The sequence below is a fragment of the Pholcus phalangioides genome, unplaced genomic scaffold (assembly GCF_987345545.1).
Source record: "Pholcus phalangioides strain wild (caught in Gottingen) unplaced genomic scaffold, Ppha-v1.0 ptg000007l_1, whole genome shotgun sequence".
Taxonomy (NCBI): domain Eukaryota; kingdom Metazoa; phylum Arthropoda; class Arachnida; order Araneae; family Pholcidae; genus Pholcus; species Pholcus phalangioides.
In genome coordinates this window covers 16,985,102-17,005,396 of record NW_028301600.1, presented here as the reverse complement: position 1 = coordinate 17,005,396, position 20,295 = coordinate 16,985,102, and the positions used below count along the sequence as shown (strand labels likewise).

The 20,295-nt window shown below is 35.5% G+C and overlaps 1 pseudogene across 3 annotated transcripts in view; it reads right to left on the bottom strand.

Moving 5' to 3' along the window:
• LOC149084997 (hexosaminidase D pseudogene) overlaps window positions 1–20,295 on the bottom strand; it is a 220,508-nt pseudogene that overhangs the window by 31,945 nt on the left and 168,268 nt on the right. For 2 of the 3 annotated variants that reach the window (XR_016192780.1, XR_016192781.1), the window contains exon 3: window positions 14,090–14,211. The exons of the other annotated variant lie outside the window; for it this stretch is intronic. The product of XR_016192780.1 is annotated as a hexosaminidase D pseudogene, transcript variant X1 (transcript). The remainder of the gene's footprint in view (window positions 1–14,089; window positions 14,212–20,295) is intronic. 3 annotated transcript variants of the gene reach the window in all.

Below are 20,295 nucleotides of genomic sequence, written 5' to 3'. Positions count from 1 at the left end.
AAGAGACTTTTTTGTGTGTTCTAAAGAAGATGAGTATAAACAAAAGAATGTTTACCGAAGCCTCTTGTTGGCAGAAAGCCAGTCAAAAAGACGTGAGCATGAAATGGTTAGAGAAATTTCTCTCTTGCATCTTTTTTGCCTGGTGGTTGTGTCAACGTAGATTAAACGTTCTAGTTTAAAATTTTATAAGTATTACCCAAAGAGAAAAAGAATTCTTTTAAGAAGTTCGTGATGATACTCTTTGTTTATTTTTTAAAAATTCCACTCATAATTCCAACACTTATTTACATATTAAGCTAAAGAGTTTGCGTTTCGCGATTCCTTAACGGGCTATTATTCATTTAACCCCTCTATGGTCTGGTGTATATAGGAATATACGTGCAAGAAACATGGCCAAAGAACCCGTTACACCTATTTCTTTTCCCTATTTTTTTTCGTATTTTGAAACGTAAACGTAAATCTTTTGAGTGTCATTTCAGTGTAATATACGGCTATGCAAGTACAATACTTTTTTTATCTAAAAAGAATTTATTCTTTGTCGGTGTTACTTTTTTGAGAGCTGCTGAAATATTTTACGTGTTCAGAGACTTAGACTCACATCAAATTGAGGGAATCAGAGATAAAATGCAAGGTAACAAGTAAACAGCAAACCCCTCCGCCGCAACAGTGGTGAAAACTTCAGCCCCACCGCGGCTGAAGTTGGTTTTATGTGGTTTCCAACTTCGAGGTGCGAATGCGAGCCAGTCTCCCCCCTTAAAAAGTCTCGCCACACAGAGAGCAACGAGCCTACAACAGTACATATATTCATACATCACACCTCATTCATAATCTGTTATATAGATATGGCACCACTAAAAATTCGCACACAACACTATATATACGCACTCAGACTGTTAGGCTCACATACTCGCAATTCCGGCACAACTCAATCGATACCCTAGCGATAGACCGGAGTTGTGCTCGGTTTGATGGAAAGAAAAGAAATGTAATAAGTATTCAACTTTGCTAAGCAAGATTTCATCCAGAAAGTAAATGTTTATTTAAATATAATGCACATAATATCCAGAAAATAAATGTTTCCTTTATATCTTGGGCTGAGAAAAAGCTATCCATCTCTCTAAACCGTCCCACCTGGGGGGCATTTCCTGAAGTTAAGAGGCTACTAATGTCTCTACTTGAGTGCCTCACACCACAGTACGTGAAATAAGGAAGGCAGGGTCGTGTCTCCAGTGGTGTAGATGGTAGCATGCTTGCCCGGTATGCAAGAGAGCCTGGGTTCGAGTCCCGGCAGAGACAAGATGACTTTTCTTTCCGAGTTCACCTCAGCATAATATCCAGAAAATAAATGTTTCCAAGATTTCGTCTGTTTATAAACAACAGTGAAATAAAGGAAAACTGTGTATTTGACAATTGACTATTTTGTAATTAATTAAAAAATCCTCTCCAAGTGCGTTTTTATGGAGGCGAACGGTGAGAGGGTTAAATAATACACCCCCCCCCCTTACATCTACATCCCTTGAAAGTTGGGAATACGGTGGTTATTATACATGGGATTGCGTGGGTATATATGCAGATTGCACGGAAATTCTCGCTATTATACATTTGTATCAGCTGCTCATTTCATAAATTCGATTCACTCAACTCACTCATCAATAGAACCCGGAAGTTTAGGCACTAAATATTGTTAAAATAGACAGGTAAAAAGGCATTAAAAATGCTCAAAATAGGCGTTAAAAACATTTATAAATAATGAAAGAAAGGAAAATAAGTAAGATATGAAGAAAGTAATTTTTTCTCAAAATTTTGTCAACCGCGGTTTGCCCTGGTCAATGAGTGAATCAAATGTTCGCTCTGTGTATGTTATATGGAGCATGGGGAAAAGAAAAATACAATGAAAAATAACAGTTCGAATTTCGACCACCATATTTGAAAAGTGACGCATAAAGAACAAGAAATATAAATTGGAAACGTAAAACTTGCAACATTCATTTCGTCACAGCATTGGTTCGATGTGCATTCCATTTGCTTCAAATGGGTTGCAACCTTAAACGCGAGACAAAATTTTGCATGCGTGTGCGATTTATTGATTCTACGTTTTGAGGACGATTACGGACGCGCCGTAACCGTGAATGACGGCCGCTAATGTGAAATGTTGCTGAATATCTTCATCCAAGAACTGTGGACAAAACTACCATGGGATACAATTTGGTTCCGACAAGATGACTGTGACAGACGTTTTCCAAATCGCTTGATTTTCCTGTTTGGTGTTTTGACTCGACCACAATTCCATCCCCAGTTTTAACAGCCCTGGATTACTTCTTACGAGATTATCTGATCGAGACAGCTTTTTCATATTGTTTGCAGACAATTTTCGACTTGAAAATTATCAGGTTAATAATGTGTTATGATACGTTGAGGCCCTTAGGGGTGTGCGACAGGTGCGGTCGCACCGGGATTTTTGGGACTGCACTGACGGTAATGATAATTTCTTTCGTAAATTATGAATTTTTGTGAATTCTAGAATTATGAATTTTTGTGAATTCTATAATTATGAATTTTTGTGAATTCTATAATTATGAATTTTTGTGAATTCTAGAATTATGAATTTTTGTGAATTCTAGAATTATGAATTTTTGTGAATTCTAGAATTATGAATTTTTGTGAATTCTAGAATTATGAATTTTTGTGAATTCTAGAATTATGAATTTTTGTGTATTCTGGAATTATGAATTTTCACCATCTGAAGTATTTCTTTCACTTATTCTGCTTATTCTGAATTTGTATCAGGTCTGGAATTATTTCTTTCATTTGTTCTGAATTTTTATTCAGATGTTGTATGTGTATGTTTACATTGGATGAACGCAGGTGTCGAGGAGATATGATCGAAGTGTTCAAAATTTTCAATGGGATGGATAGGATGGACCATGAACTTTTAGTACACCGCCAATCGACTGCTTTTACAAGGGGACACCAGTATCGATTGGTGAGGGACAATGCAAGGTTATGGTGTCGCAGGGAATTTTTCTCTAATAGGGTTGTTAATAAATGGAATAGCTTACCCCCGGAGGTAGTAAATTGTAACACAATTGACACGTTTAAAAAGAAATACGATAAACATGTTGGGGTAAATCGAGAAGCTATCCATTCTTAGAATAATACAAATACAACGCCACAACAGGCCAATTGCCCAACGAGGTGGCTGACTTAAGAACATCATGGATCCCCGAGCCCCTACCTACTACTGCTACACCACACATGCACCCCCCCGCGGAACCCCCCAACGAATCGGTACATGCGGGAATGTGCGTGTACGTGTAGTGCAACCTGACGTAAAGTTTGTTTCTGTGTAATGCTTGTTATGTGTAGTGCTGTCATCTGCCCCCAGTTTTACTAACTATGACTGAAGTGTTATGATTGAATGATTTACCGTTGTAGGACTGTTGCTCTCTGTGGCGAGACTTTTTAACGGGGAGATCGGCTCGCATTTGCGCCTTGAAGTTGGGAACCACAGAAAACCAACTTCAGCCGACCACCACTGTGGGGTTCGAACCCGGATCCTCGCATCACGAGTCCGGCACTATAACCACTCGACCACCACAGCGGCACATAAGACAACCATAAGTATTCTTTATGGGCGTTGTATAATATTTTATCATGTGTATATATTGTTTATAATTTGTGTTATTTGCATTTTTATTGGGTTGCTGTATTTTTGAAATATATGACATCCATATTTTATGGGCATCTTTTTATCAGCCACCTCGTTGGGCCATTTTGCCTATTGTGGTGTTGTATTTGTATTTGTATTTATTGGTGCTGGGAGTATCTCTGTTAATTATTTTTTTCATTAGTGATTCATCGATTCTAAATTTACATTAGTTCCCAGAAAATTTCTTTCATTAGGTCCAAATTTGAATTGTTTTTGAAGTTATTTCTTCCATTAATTTAAAACTTTTTGTCTGTAAGAAATTTCCATTAAATGTCTTTGTTAATTCAAATTCAATTGTGTCTATATTTTTTTGTATGGAAAATTTCTCAGCATTCCTATTTTGTTATAATGTATTTTTTTTAGATGGTGTGTGCCGATTCCCCCTTTCCCGCAGAATATATAAAATCGGGGCTAAGGGGCCCCGAAATTATCAAGACGTCGCTGGCCCCTTTAATATTTTCGAAACGGGCCCGCGTCTGGTAAGAGCGGCCCTGCCATCATGGAAATCTTTTGCACATCCTAGAATCGAAGTGTTATTTACATAGGTGCACTCATGTCTGTATTTTCTGTATTATACATTTGCATTACTTTTTACTTTATATAATTGCAGCGAAACCTTGCTACCACGATACTCGATGTAACAATAAATCTCTCTACAACCATATTTTTCCGAAACTTGTTTGGAATCGCCTATAGTGTAATGTTAAACTCCTCTTGATAGAACAATATCCTTTACCAAGGTAAATCTCTCTATAACGATATTTTTGAAGAGATTTTTTTTTAAAAATCGCTTCAACGATATGTCAATCATATATTGCTGTCTCACCCCTAGAGGCATACAGCGGGTCTTGAAGTTCAACATTTCGAGATCAATCCTTCTCAGAAATTCAACGATATACTATCATATTTCGCTCAAAAACACCTTTATTATAATTTTAAATTTCTCACCAGTTGTTTTTCTTGAGGATGTCCAATAGCATCGGAAGGGTTCTCAGCTGCCTAATTGTTTTCGAATCATCAAATCCTCACTTTTCACGCGCGTACTTTTACCTTTTGACATGACAAGAACAAGTCTTACCTTAAATTTATATGGTCATTTGTTTTGGCGCAGCTTGACCTTGATTTTATTGGTCCTTGCGCCAATAAATTTGAAATCCTATCCAATCTCATCAGTTTAATGCCTTATATACCATTTGAAAGTGTTAATGAAGGTGCCATGAAGCTACTTTTTATGTTATACACAAAAGTATTGTGCTATAAACTACTTTACAAGCTGAAACAACTAACTGAATTTTATTCATCAATTTATCACTATTTGCTACTAATGAATACTTATAAATACATTTTATGATGGTACTAACAACGCCAATAACATTCGTTCGGAACCAAGAGATGCCAATAACAGCATAAATTTATGGCGCCTGTTGATAATGCTACCCAGGGCCGTAACTAGGATTTTTGCAGCCCCCAAAACTTCAAAATTCGATAATTTTATAACTGTGTTCTTCGTTCCCAACTAATACCGTCACCCCCTAAATTTTGCCTTCCGGGGCAGTTGCTCCTGCCTCCCCTCTAGTTCGACAATGATGCTACCTCTCGATATAACGATAACCTCTCCACAACGGTAATTTTTCTTGGTCGTCAGAGTACCGTTATATCGAGGTCTCATGGCATTTTTAATTTTATAATTATTTGAAGTTATAATCAATTTAAATTAGCAAACACAATAGGTACCATCCTATATATACACAGTACACTGAAAGAGGTTTCACGGTATTTTTAATTTTCTTAAAGATCTTCAAGTTTAGTTACGATTTATTGTGGTTAAATGTTTAACCAAATTCAGAAAATATATATTATGTGTTTGAATTGTCGTTCTAACATGAAATAATTATTGATAACAAATGCTTCAAGTTACGGTCTGTAAACATATATCGGGCATTAAAAATTCATAAACATGGCTTCATGGAGATAGAACTGATAATTTTGGTTTATATTCTTTGTTTGAATTTGAGCATTAAAATTCATGGCATGCGTTTGAATATTTGTATGTAGTAGAGAGTAATTCTGCTATAACAACTAGGATTATAGCAGGGACGTGGTTCAAATGAATTAATTATAAGAGTATGAGAAGTTGTTATTCATAAATGCGCTCAACGAGAGTTTTGATACTTAGAAAAATATATAATGTATGCTTTTATACAAGAATATTTTTATCAGAAAGATAACTACGCACCTCAGTCAACTTTATAAAGATACATAACGATAGTTAAAAATTCAAATACATGGGCAAATATATTGTTTTATTGTCTTAAAGGATAGGTAAATATTAAGTACCGCCAATATATTTCTGTTTTATCAAAGTTTCACATGTTTGTGCTTTATCTTCAAACGAAGAATGTCTTCGAAATCGAAAGATAGCGCCGTTAAAAATGGAAGATCATCAAAAACACAGTACAGTAAAAATCACGAGAAAAAAAATACGCTCCAAATCAAATTTCACTCAACAGCAAAAATAAAACGTGAAAATTACAAAATATCTGATACGTATCGAAGCTAAGATTTTCGCGTTTGATGTTAGAATTTTCGAATTCTAAGATGACGTTAATGGATCGCTCGAAAGAAGCAGGAGTTTTCACGATTTTCCGATAAAAGAACTTTCTAGAGAGAATATCCACTTTTCTTATCTTTCCACCATTTGGATTCAAAAGAGTAGTTTCGTTCTCAAGAATTCGGTATGTAATACTTCAGTTTTACCTCTATTTTTCTATGCACTAGTTTTTCTCGATACGAAATCTGTGCGTGATTTAGGTGATCAGAAACATATACGAAAAATCTCGATTCCTTCTCTCTCTTTATTTTATATATTTTATTTTCTAAAACATTCCTAATAATACACGGTTACGCGTCCACAGCATTGTTCGAAACTCGCGTCTACGTCCCTCCGCATATAATAGCCGAGAAAATTACACAGCCGTTTTTCACGCACTGCAAATCTTGATAAAATATTGACATAAAATGGAACACACATTCTATGCTGGAACTCCAATTTTTTTTTTACGCACACTTTACCAGATAGGAAACTCATATTTCCAAAGATTGTCTCTATTGCGCTCAGAGGCTGACGAAACGAGATAGTTGGCCACTAAAAAAAAACTACTTTTCAAACTCAAAAGTCGATAAAACCATTTTGTTTTGACCTCAGCTTCAAAACCGACCGTCTCTTCCGTAAGCGGAGCCAATTCAGTCTGAGTTTTTGATGGAAAACGTCGGACATTGATGGCCATATATATATTATTCTGATATCCTTTTTTTTTCAAAAATATTGAATGCTACTAACTATAGGGAAAAATATTGATTTCACCATGTTATAGTCACGGTGATAAAGGTAAAGCAGCTTTATACGTAGATCAAAAGACGCAGCTCTGATGTGGTCTGTGATCATAGATATATCATCCAAGTCTCCTATATTTATTGAGCTTTCGGAATCAATTTTTAAAGGATGTAAAAACGGAAAAAGTACCCCAAGCTGACGTTTTGTGTCTTCTGAATGTCTTTGATCGCATCTAATGGCATCCAACTTCACAGGAAGTATCCGTCAAAAGACTTCAAAGGTACACGGTGTCCCACAAAGGACTCCCTGGTTTTAAAATGAATAACTTGGAAACGGTGATCGATAGAAGAGTAAAACAAGTGGTATGTTTATTTTTGAACTCCGTAAAAACCTGATACAGAAGTTTTAAAATTAGTTACAAATTTTGCTGACAGGTGGCGCTGTACACTGCAGTCGAGTCCGAGAAATGTATATATATAAAATAACATTTCCTGACTGAGAGAGAGAGAGAGAGAGAGAGTGACTAATTCATCATCGCCGAACCGAAACCATCGAAGCTATAAATATGAAATTTCATCAGTAGTTTCATTTTTTGACGTAAAGACTCATTAAGAAGGGTTTTTTTTTTCTTCAAAATTCGACCCCTAAGGGGGGGGGGGGTTCATACAGAAAAATCATGCCGAACCGCTGAAACTACATGAAATCTGGCCAGTAGTTTATTTTATGACGTATAAACTCAGTAAAAAGAGGTTTTTCTGAAATGCAACCCCCCTCCCCGAGGGCGTCATAAGTGGGGTTCAAAAGTTATATGAGGCAATCATCGCTGAGTCAAAACCGCTTGAAGATATAATATGTGAAATTCGGTCAATAGTTTCATTTTACATGTGAAGACTCGGTAAGAAGAGGTTTTCGAAATTCGAACCCTAAGGGGGAACATGCGAAAGGGGATTCAGAGGTTATAGGATATTTAACCCCGTCCTGGTAAGTATGATTTGTCACCACGGGAAGATATATAGAGATATTATGCCGAGCCGAAACCGCTGAAGCTATAAATATGAAATTTTGTCAGTTTACGATATAGAGACTGACTATGATGGGGTTTTTCTGAAAATTCAACCCCCACGGGTGTCACGGGGGATTCAAATGTGATATGGGGGAAAATCTTCGCCGAGCAATTACCATATTACGAAAACCACGCAAGCGAAGCCGCGGGTGACAGCTAGTATGCTATAAAAATGTTCTTTGCAAGCAGTCGTTGCAATCCTATCGCAACAAATTTGAAATGTGCATCTTTCGTAGCAAGAGGGAGACTGAGACAACAACTTCTTCTTGCTGAGGTCTGACTCTGACTAGCACAAGTTCTGCGGAATAGCGCATTCATTATTGTCAAAAAAAGGGTCACTTAAATAAACTCCTCCCAAGACCCCACCCAAAATATTTTGCACAGTATTGCAATTTTTTTAATTAGTTGATTTGTCTGCACATGTCACGATGATTCATGTCATTTTGCAAATGTTCTTGATTTTATGTACCATTATTTATGTATTTACGGCCATGCGCTGCCCCGTGCAATGGGCTTAGATTGAGCAGACGACAGAACCTGGCCATGTTCGGTTAGCAATTTGTATGGTTTATATTTAAAAAAATGTTCAAAAATTACCCTGTGCCAGTTTTGAAAGGGAAAATACAGCGTGTCACAAAATAAAGAATCTAAATTTTATACGGTCCCTTTGTCCTCTAACTTCCAATTAGAAAGTTGTTGCCTTGTATCTCCTAAGGCCGACAGAAAAAAAAATTCCATGTTTCTAACTGCAATATTCTCTAAGATATTTGAATTCAAAAATTGGAGAAAAATTATGAAAGAACAAAAATCCAACGAACAACGCTGTTTTGCCTCATTTTTATGCTCTCTTTTCCCAACTTTTCTCCGATTTTCGAATCCGAATGCGCCAGCGAATATTGCACTTACAAACTTGGAATTTATTTTGTTGGCTTTAGGAGATAAAGGGCAACAACTTTCTTATTGTAAGTTGGAGGACAGGGGGAACCGTATAAAAATTTAGATTTTTTATTTTGTTACACACTGTATTTTTACTCACAAAACTGGTACAGGGTAATTTTTGAACGATTTTTTGAATATTTTTTAAATATAAACCATGCCTCTACGATGGACGGTTGATGAGATAAAGGCCACATTGGCACTTACAGGCCACCCTGTATAATAGTAAAAGGATACATCATATGCGGAAAAAAATCATGAAGAGTATAGAAATAACGGAGGTAAAAAAAAACAATTTTTTTGTTTCATAGGGTTACAACAAAGCTTGATGATGAAGAGAGAGGAAAGAAAACAGAGTGGACATGTGTGTGTTTGAATTTATTCCAGTGGTGTTTGGACGAAATATTACGTCCTTCAGCGTAAAATGAGTAAATCTTAATGTGATGGCGCAATCTTAATCATGGCACAATAAAATACAGGGTGCTTCAAAAAGAATCACCCGATTTGGAATGCGTATATTGTAGTTCAGAGGGAATGCGGTTCTGGTATATTTGAATCATTTACGATGGAGAACGATTTCGAAATTCATGTATGTAAGCAGGAAGATTAAAAGTCCTAAATTATTTAAAATTTAACTGCTCCGACTAAGTTCTCTCTCGAGTTGCCCGCGTATTCGAATTATCGACTAGTATAATCGGAATCTTCAAAAACTTATTTTTTTTACTACCCCGAGAGATGTACAAGGTGTTTCAAAAACAATCACCCGATTTGAAATGCGTATATTACGAAAAATATTAAACATATAGACACTTAAGATTAATTTTATATTTTACATGGCTAATCATAAATTTTTTTACAAACCTAATTAAAGGCCACCACCTTATGACGAATAGTCAAATTCGTCCCAAATTTTTGCGAGCATGTTTGCATCCACTGCGAGTGGATTTCTGTGAACTACACGTGCGAAACTCTGTCGGATGGGCTCCACATTTTCGTCTGACATGCAGGGACTGCCAGGGGATGGCTTGTCCCTTTACACAGACAACCCGTGTCTCGGAATTGTTTATACCAACGCCTAATGCTGCGAGCGGTAGGAAGTTCAACACCAGGGTATTGTCGACGAAAATCACGATGAACAGTTGTTACGGACTCACACTTCACGCGAAGCTTAGAACACAAAACGATTTCTGTTGTGCATTCGACATCTTGACAAACACTGAAGTGGCGGCTAAAGAAAGATTGTTAGCGCTACCTCTCGGCAACTGCGTGAAACTCGAGATTTCCCTCTTTCTACCTATACATTATTCGATCAAAACGGATTGAAAGCTGGATAGTTATGATTTTTTTTAAATCAGATGAATCTTTTCGAAACTCCCTGTATATTAATTAAGAAATTCTTGTCGACGAAAGAAAATTACAACTTTTAACACGAGTGAAAAAAAAATTACAACTTACTCTAAATGCGAGTAGTCATTAGCTATATTTTTGACATTTTCAAAATTTATCGATTTTTTTCCAATATAATTAATAGGATTTAAAGATGAGAGATGGAGACCGACCAACAGAAGTGAGGAAGCTAACTCGGATCGGCTGCTGTTTATGTGATTAATTATCAATGCAGATCTCATTAATTTTACAGCGAAAAAATACCTAAAAAATTCGACATTCTTTTAATGCATTGCGTACATAGTTTTTAATCCTTATTATACTTTTTTTCACGTTTTTCACTGAAACATTTATTGCCTAGTAATAAAGCTGGAAAGGGAGTAAATATGCATAGTTTCTCGATTTATCCCACCATGTCTATCGTACTTTTTTAAACGTACCAATTGTGGTCACTTCACGACCCAAGTTTAACAAAATCTAGACTCCTTTTTTTAAATTTTTCTTTTTATATATGTTACGGTAAATGTGATAAATACGGTTATTATGTATAATAGCCGGTGATTATGAGTACTCTTACTAAGCATTTTAGTAAGTTTGATAAATTTCCCAAAATTTATCACTTTTACCGTTGATTATGAATAGTACTCAAGCGTTGTTGGTAAATTTGATATATTTCCCTAAACTAATAACTTTTACCAGTGATTATGCATAATATCCACGCGTCGTGTCGTTGGTAAACATGATAAATCGTACTATATGATATACTATAGATGGTAATTCATACATGTACTGTATCATTATATCGGGGGTGTGATCCCAAAATTTGTTATCGTTACATCGGTGTGTCCGACTATATTCATCACACATACTAGACTCATTTGGAATTTTTTTCACATTTATCAAATTCACCAATTACACTGGGGTATTATGCATAATCACAGATAAAAGCAATAAATTTCAAGCACTTATTAAATTTACCAACGGCACTTGGTTATTATGCATAATCACAGGTAAAAGAGATAATGTTTTCAATATTTATCAAACTTATCAAGATGATTGAGGTAAGTACGAATAGTTACCGATTATTATGTATAATAACTGATTTATCACACATTTACCTTAACATATATATTAAATGCATATTTTAAGAAATAAAAAGTCAAGCGAGAAAAGTAATGAAAATTTCCAAATTTACATAAACCTGAAAGAGTGAAATTAACGTTATGCTAACAGTTGACTAATGACCTTAAATAGGCGGAATTTGAAATGCCATTCAATAACTTCGATCCATAAATTCTGAAATTATGTTTAAATTACCAGACGCGTTTGAACCACAAAAATTGATTTTTATTCTCCAAAATTTTTTATGTTGAAAATATTTTTTTTCGTTCATATTGAGTGAATCATGGGAAAAAGTAATTTTATGTATATAGCATATCAAATTTTTATATCCCAGTTCCGTTCAAGCTATTCCAATATTCGACGGGAATCACTTTGTTTGAACAGATTGTCAGGTGTGGTATATTTTTGCCAACACCGCACCGCGATCCTCGGGTCTTGTGTTTGAATTGAGTGGCAACGTGCGCGAATTTGCATCTAGGTCGATACGACCCGTGTTTTACGGGAATTTACTGTATTTTGTCATCAGTGATGATTACCTTTATTTAAATCGTACAGATTTGTGTATAACTTTATAACTGTTGTTCAAATATGAAATTTAATTTATTCTAAGAAAAAAATTATAAATTTTATAAATTAAAATTGTAAATTTTCTTTACACTGTGGCAGGTTTAAATTTGAGTGGAATTAATACAGTCAAACTCGGCCATAACCGAGTTTGTGTTTATAACCGAGGTGTTGACGTTTTTAAAACCCTTTTACACGAAAATCAGATGCAGTGAAATACTGTGCATGACGTTGTTAATTGATTACAATTAGGGTGGTCATATTTGATCGTGAAAAATACGGGTCGGGATCGCTAATACGGGACATCTCCGATTCTCGCCAAATATGTGGCTAATTGTCAGCGAAACCTCCAAATATTGCTTATAAGTAGCCCTTGGCGAGAAATACTGTGCTACAGAAAATCGGCCAAAATGGGAAAAAATGAGCATGGCACGTATTTGAGATGAATATTTATAGTCATATTTATTATGAAACACATTTTATAAACTATGAAAATTACATTCATCCACAATTCTAGTAAAAATTGGGAAATGAAGTAAACGTCGTTGAGAGAAAAATCTGGACATTTTATTAAGAAATGTCAATTCAAATACAAAAATGAATAAAAAAATTTCTGTATTTATCTTGATGAAATACCACAAAAAAATGAAGAGTAATTAAACATATTCTGGGGCAATAATTGGCTGCATGCCCCGTTTTTGTGTCTAGAAGTGTAGTGTCTATGTGAGTGAAAAGCCTGATAATCTTATCAACGTATATCAAAATTTAGTCTCCTTTTTTAACTTATTATTTATATATTAAATGCGTATTTTAAGAAATAACAAGTCACATGAGGAAAGTAATAAAATTTTCCAAAATTACATACACGTGATTGGTATGGGGAACGAGCCCGGACCACCAATTATTGAAGTTATAGCAGAGGTGTGTCCTTATATACAACTAAGGACGTTATAACTGGAGTTTGAGTATATTTCTATTTCCTATTTAATTTGTGACAGTTTGTATATTTGGCAGTTTTGGCGATAATTAAGAAATATTTAGGTGACAATTGGCTTTTTCTATATTTTTTTTTTTGTATTGACTACATTCGAAATTTCTGTATTTATCTTGATGAAATACCACACAAAAAATAACGAGTAATTAAACATATTCTGGGGCTAATTGGCTGTATGCCCCGTTTTTTGATCTAGAAAAACACTCTTAGTGGGTAAAAAACCTGATAATCTTATCAACGTATATCAAAATTTAGACTACTTTTTTAAATTATTATTTATATACAGGGAGTTTCAAAAGGAATCATCCGATTTAAAAAAAATCATAACTATTGAGTTTTCAATCCATTTTCATCGGATAATGTATAGGTAGAAAGAAGGAAATCTCGAATTTCACGCAGTTGCCGACAGATAGCGCTAACGCTCTTCCTTCGGCCGCCACTTCAGTATTTGTGAAGATGGTGACTGCACACCAGAAATCGTTTTGTGTTCTAAGCTTCGTGAAATGTGAGTCCATAACAATAGTTCATCGTGCTTTTCGTCGACAATAACCTGGTGTTGAACTTCCTACCGCTCACAGCATTTATCATTTTTGTCACCTCACGATCATTTTCTGCACACGAGGGCTAATTAGACCGGGACCTACAATTTATTGCCGATTCCGAACGGCAGGCTTGTTTTTTATACTCATCGAGAGGGTGGTGCGCTAAGCCCTCGATGGGGGACTCCCTGCGGTAGCAATTTTTTACCCTATAGACATATGCCGTGCATCCCAAAGTGGACATATTGAGCATTTTTGATTTGGTTTGTAAAAAAACTTTGATTAGCCATGTAATATAAAATTAATCTTAAGTGTCTATGTTTAATATTTTTCGTAATACACGCATTTCAAATCAGGTGATTCTTTTTGAAACACTCTGTATATTAAATGCATATTTTAAGAAATAACAAGTCACGTGAGAAAAGTAATAAAATTTACGTACACGTAATTGGTTTTCTTCCAGATCTCACGGAAAACTAGATTTTCTTTGGCCGAAAACCGAGGTTTTTCTTTTGTCTTCTTTACACGTCAACGAATTTACTCGGCAAACCGACCGTTATGAATCTAAGATGCAAAAGAAAAATAAAATATAATGCATACAACATGGATTTAGAGAAAAATTTATCGTGTATAACGATAAGAAAAACAATAAAAACCACGAACTTTACCGAGGAAATTCACAAAACTCTTTCTCTCTCTCTCTCTCATTCATTCATATTAAATTCAATTTCCACTATTTTGGCTTCAAAAAATTATTCAATGGAGTGAATTGATTACGGCCGTAGTTTTCCACAAATAAGAAAAAATCTGAACTAAAATAATTAATATATATATTTATATAAAATATTTAAAGAAATATTTATTATATATACAGGAAGATGGTTATCTCTCAAAATTGCAATTACATTCCAACACAATAACTTCTCGTTACGCCAGCTAAAAATTATCGGAAAATTTAAAAATTTTATTTCAGCCAGGATGGGCCAGAAAAGTATAATAGGAGTAAGTATTAAAGCGTGGAAAAAGTACAGGTTGTGGTACAACACGTGTTGGAAATCCCTGTATTTCAATACAGGGTAGGGGGAGAAAGTAGATGAAAACTTGAAAAACTCATTAAAAATTGGAAAAGTTAGTGGTTGCAAAAAGAGAAAAAGTTACAAAAATTAAGTAAAGTGGGACAATTACCATAAATACACTGTGGGGTGTATATAGAGGGTGTTCAATTCGTCTTTTATCTCATCAACCGTTCATCGTTAAAGTATGATTTGAATTTTAAAATTGCTCAGAATGTGTTCGGAAATCACGCAAATTCGGATAGATTGCTACATTCTTAGCCCGGCATTACACTATAAAAGTTTTATTAAAGTTCTCGAACAATGCAATCAATAAGCATATCGGTTACATTCTGTCGAATGTAACCGATATGCTTATTGGTTGTTTTTTTCACAAGTGTTGTAAAATATCTTTTATCAAACTTTTATAGTGTAATCCCGGCCTCTCCTCCCTCACATTTTTGCACAACATATTTCACTTGAAAGCTTTATTTCTTTACAGCTCTCTGTGGTCCCCTTTACCACTTGCCGTGGCTCTCCTTTCATCTGACTTTCACCGTGGCCCCCCCTAGAATATCCCAGGACAGCAAGGGGGCAGCATGGCCTCCTAGAGTGCATCTTTACATCAGGCCACTCCACTGAGCACATTCAATACATTTGTGACCGAAAATTAATTCAAAAACCAACGGAAGAGGATAACTACATATGAAAATTGCCTTCTAAAGTATCCATACGGAAATAGGATAGTGGGAAAGAATCGAAAAATACATTATCGAAAATTTTTTTTAATAAAGAATCAAATAGAAGTAATTTCACAGCGTTATAATAGAATTCGCAACAAATGTGTATATCGAGCATATCGACGAAAATTATTCCCATTTTCATACGACAAAAAAACTACATTCCTCGAATGAATTAATATTTCGATTCGCGATATTAACTGGAAAATGCATTCTAGTGGATTCTCTACTCTAATGAGACAAATCCGAATATAGAATAATAATAATAAAAGAAGCTGAAGCGGAAGGATTCCTTTCACCATTTCGTTGCACATTCCAGCTTCTGTATTATTATTATCATTTTTTTTCTCTCTTCTGTCTTTTGGTTTGGCATCGTAAAAGCCGCACGTCGTTCATCATCCATCGTTTCAGAAAAACGGATTTTTCATCCTACCGACTCTTCTGAAAGCTCGCCATCGATTTCGGATAACTGTCTGCAAAGACAGCCGCAAATGCCTGGCCCGTTAAAGCACCAAAGAAAAAATATATATATATATATAACGTAGGTAAAGTTTTACTCATCCATCTATATGCTTCTTACGCGATTTTTATTTTATTTTCATTTTTTTTTTGCTATTTCGAGAGCCGAAAAAGAGTTAAGAGGAGAGAAAGTTTTTGGTACACATTTCTGATGCTATCCGCCACATTTCAAGAAGAAAATACCTTAGAAAAGAAGCTATCGAATTTTTCTGAGTGTGTGCTGCGTACAGTGTGTGAGAGTTATTCACTCGATTTTTTTTGTTGAATTTAGATTATCTGATAAAGTTCTTTCATCGTAAATATGGCTCCTGGATATTTGTTATGACGAAATTGGCAAATGTACGACACGGAATAGGAATGTTGTGCAACTCAATTAGTCGACGTCACCGAATTTGTTGCCAATAATTTTTTTTCTTCTGAGAATTTTTATTGGGCTTATTTTCGTCGATACATGCTCAATATAAATAAATTTCCATTAATATTCTCCGATGTACGCTTCGCTTCTTCAAAGAAGATAGATACCCTTGACATAAATGGAGTTAGCGATTCAAATTGATAACTCAGAAATTAACTGGTCAAGACACTCTTTTATTGAATCTTATTAATGCATTACTTCGGAGTAAGAGGTGTTCAACCTTTCGAGCTCTTTGGGTCGTATTGGGAGAAAAATTAATTATGAAAAATAAAAAATATTATGCATATGTACGTAGGTGAAGTTTTGCTCATCCATCTATATCAGTGATTCCCAACGTGGGCGTTAACGCCCCCTTGGGGGCGATGGAAAGTTCCAGGGGGGCGGTAGAAGCTACGGGTATAACATTGGATCCTATGGGTTAGATTACGTTGGGGGGGGGGCGATGGGAGAAAATAATTTCTGAAGAAGGGGGTGATGGAACAAAAAAGGTTGGGAAACTATGATCTATATGCTTCTTACTTTATTTTTCGTTTATTCTTATTTTTTTTCTCTATTTCGAGAGCCGAAAGAAGAGTTAAGAGGAGAGAAAGTTTGGTACACATGCGATGCTATTATTCGCCACATTTCAAAAGGAAAAGAAGCTGTCGAATTTTTCTGTGTGCTGTGTACAGTATGGGAGAGTTATTCACTCCATTTTTTGTTGAATTTAAATTCTCTGATAAAGTTAATATGGCTCCTGGATATTTGTTATGATGAAATTAGCAAACGTATGACACGGAATAAAAACGTAGTGTGACTCAATTAGTATACGTCACCGAGTTCATTATTTTCTTTCGAGAATTTTATCAGGCTAATTTTTGTCGATACATGTTCGATAAATAAATTTCCATAAATTCTTTGAGGTACGCTTTATTTAAAGAAGAAACCCATGACGTAATTGGAGCTGGCGATTCAAGTTGATAAATAAGAAATTAACCAGTCAAGACACACTCTTCTATTGAATCTTATTACTGCGTTATTTCTGACTCAGGGGTGTTCAACTCTTTGGGCCGTATTGAGGAAAAAAATACGAATATCGCTCGAAGGAAATAAGAGCGAATAATGATGCTTCAAAAAGCAAACATTGTTAAAAATATAAATGTTGCCACCATGAACATGCATGGCAATTTGAAATTTTAAAGTTTTCCCTCCGATAAAAAATGCCCCTAAAAATTTTGTAGAGAAGTGAAATTATTCTTCACGATTATTTTTTTTCGGATAACACTGTATTTAAGGTATCCGAATACCTTTATTTCGTCACTTTTCTATAAAATAGTAGGCCTACTGGAGTGAACTTTAATAACATTTTTTGATAGAAAATACCTAAAAATGGTGAAAACAATAATACATTTTGTACTATTTGTGTCATTTTCTATGAAAAAGTCATTTTTATGTGAAATTTTAAGCAAAATTCACACAATATTCGAAACACGATTGCAAAAAAATTCTACGAATAAAAGGTTTCGTTCTTTTCACATTACATCCAGCTTGTGATGATGCAAGGTATGAACCAAAATTTAGAGGATAGTAGGGTATGCGCATAAGTCATGCCAAAATCTGTTGATGTAAGTGTGAATTTTTTGAAATTCCATTCTACACATCGTGTATCACATTACTAATAGTGTTATGAGCCGTTCTGGCTGCACCCTCACAAAAATTGTCCGTTTCCGGCTTCAAATTCGAAGCGAAACATTTTTATGTGGGTTTTGAAAAACAGATCATCGTTTCAAATAGCAACTTTGAATGCTACGTGACAAGCAAACAATTGCATTTCTTAAAGCGGAATTTCCTTTTTATAAATATTCCATTAAACAACAGAGTAGGTGAATTGTAATACGATAGGTAAAAACATTGCAAGGGAAGTTTTAAGCAATCGAATTTGTCTTTTCTTTGCGTGGGCCTGGGAATTTGAAGCCAGAAAGAGACAATTTTTGGTGCGGTGTAGCCAAAACGACTCATAACACTACAAACTCACACTCTAATTAGACAAATATATGCGTTAGATTTGAGGTTTTGGTACAAAACCTTAACAATATATGGCAAAATATCATATTTCTTAATGATGGAATGCATGGATGTTTAGAAATCATGTTCTTTCAAACTCAAGTAAAAAAAAAAATATCAAAAATATCATTCTTCGTAAAACGAGTTTCGAGTTTTTATTCATGAATTACTTGTATGTAAAACACAGCACTAAAGTGGACGTAACTTTGGTTTTGAGTGTTATATAAACAAAACAAGGCCTGTTTTGGAATTGCAAGAAACGGGGCTTACATAAAAAATAAAAATTAAACGTAGCCAGATAGCTTAATATCTAGCGACACCGCTGTTTGACTTACGACATACCCTTTGGGAAGCATCGCTTTAACTCGAAGTTTCCACGAGGTAGTATTGTATACTCATAGCGGTAGCTTATGATGCAACGTGTTCTTATGGTCATTCACTCATAATTTTTTATTTTCTTGGTCACCTATGGCCGTGAAACATTTTCTCTTGTCAGTTGCGTGTAAAACATGTACAAGTGGGCGGAGAATCGTATCAAGGAGATATCGGAAAAAGACTGATATCCTTTACGCAGCCGACCACAGAATAGTAAGAAATATATATATAAATCTGTACAGAAAATAGATAATAGTGAGGCACTGACACCAATATTGACTTCTATAACGGGAAATATCTAGTTGGCTTCTCAGTCATTACGTTGCTCGCCCTGGCGTATCGCTCCTGAAAATAGAAACTAGTTCTCAAAGTGGAACAATGATTACGGAACCAAAAAAAAGCAAAAAAAAAAAAAAAACCCAAGAAAAATTGTTCTCGATGTTCCGGCCGTTCCTAGAAAAATCCATCCACTGTCAAACCCAAGTTAGTCGATTTCTCGTACTACAGGGCCTTTGGAGGGCGGAGCGTACCAAGCTTACCTACCTCATAACCGATTCAAGTTCCAAAGATTTACGTGCGTGATTTTCGGAAGCCAAAAGCGAAATTTTCAAACAGATAAAAAAGTAACTTCTTTTTTTCCAAATATTTTTCTAGAAATGGTGTTTTCCGTAGGAATACTAAACGCATGGAATACTTTTTTTAATGTTCAGAGCACGCCTTCATGTAATGAACTTGCTCTCTTTGGCTCTTTTCCTACACACTGTTATTAATCCTAGCCGTTCTGGTACACCTAGAGATGTGCATGGAGGGCAGAAGTGGAAATTCACCCCCCGCTCACTATACATACCCTTGGTGATTCGCCCCAAACTCTGGAGGAATCTGCATCTGCTTATGTTTCACTCCCATGCTCACACACTCTTTCGGTCATCCACATGCTTGAAAACGCTCTTATGGTCATTCACATGCTTGCAGACACTCTTATGGGCATTCACATTCTTGCACACACACTCTATATCACTCTTTTGGTCAATCCCATGTGTACACGCTCTCTAATTCTTTCTTTTGACCGATCATGGACCTGGTCCCTCGCTTTCTATGTCATTCTTTTAATCATTCACAAGCTTGCGCACGCTCTAGGCCACTCTTTTGCTAATTCACGTGCTTGCACACTCTTTGGTTCACTCGCGTGCTTGTAGACTCTCTAAGTAATAGATAATAGTGAGACGCTGACACCACACAACATTGACTTCTATAACGGGAAACATCTAGTTGGCTTCTCAGTAATACGTTGCTCTCCTTGGTGTATCGCTCTTGAAAATAAAAACTAGGTCTCAAAGTGTATTACTGGAACAATAATTACGGAACCAAAAAAAAAAAAAAAAAAAACCGCAAAAAATTCTTCTCGATGTTCCGGTCGTTCCCAGAAAAAAAAAAAAAAAAGCATCCATTGCCAACCCCAATCTAGTCTATTTCTGGTACCACAGCCTATATTCGGGTACCACGG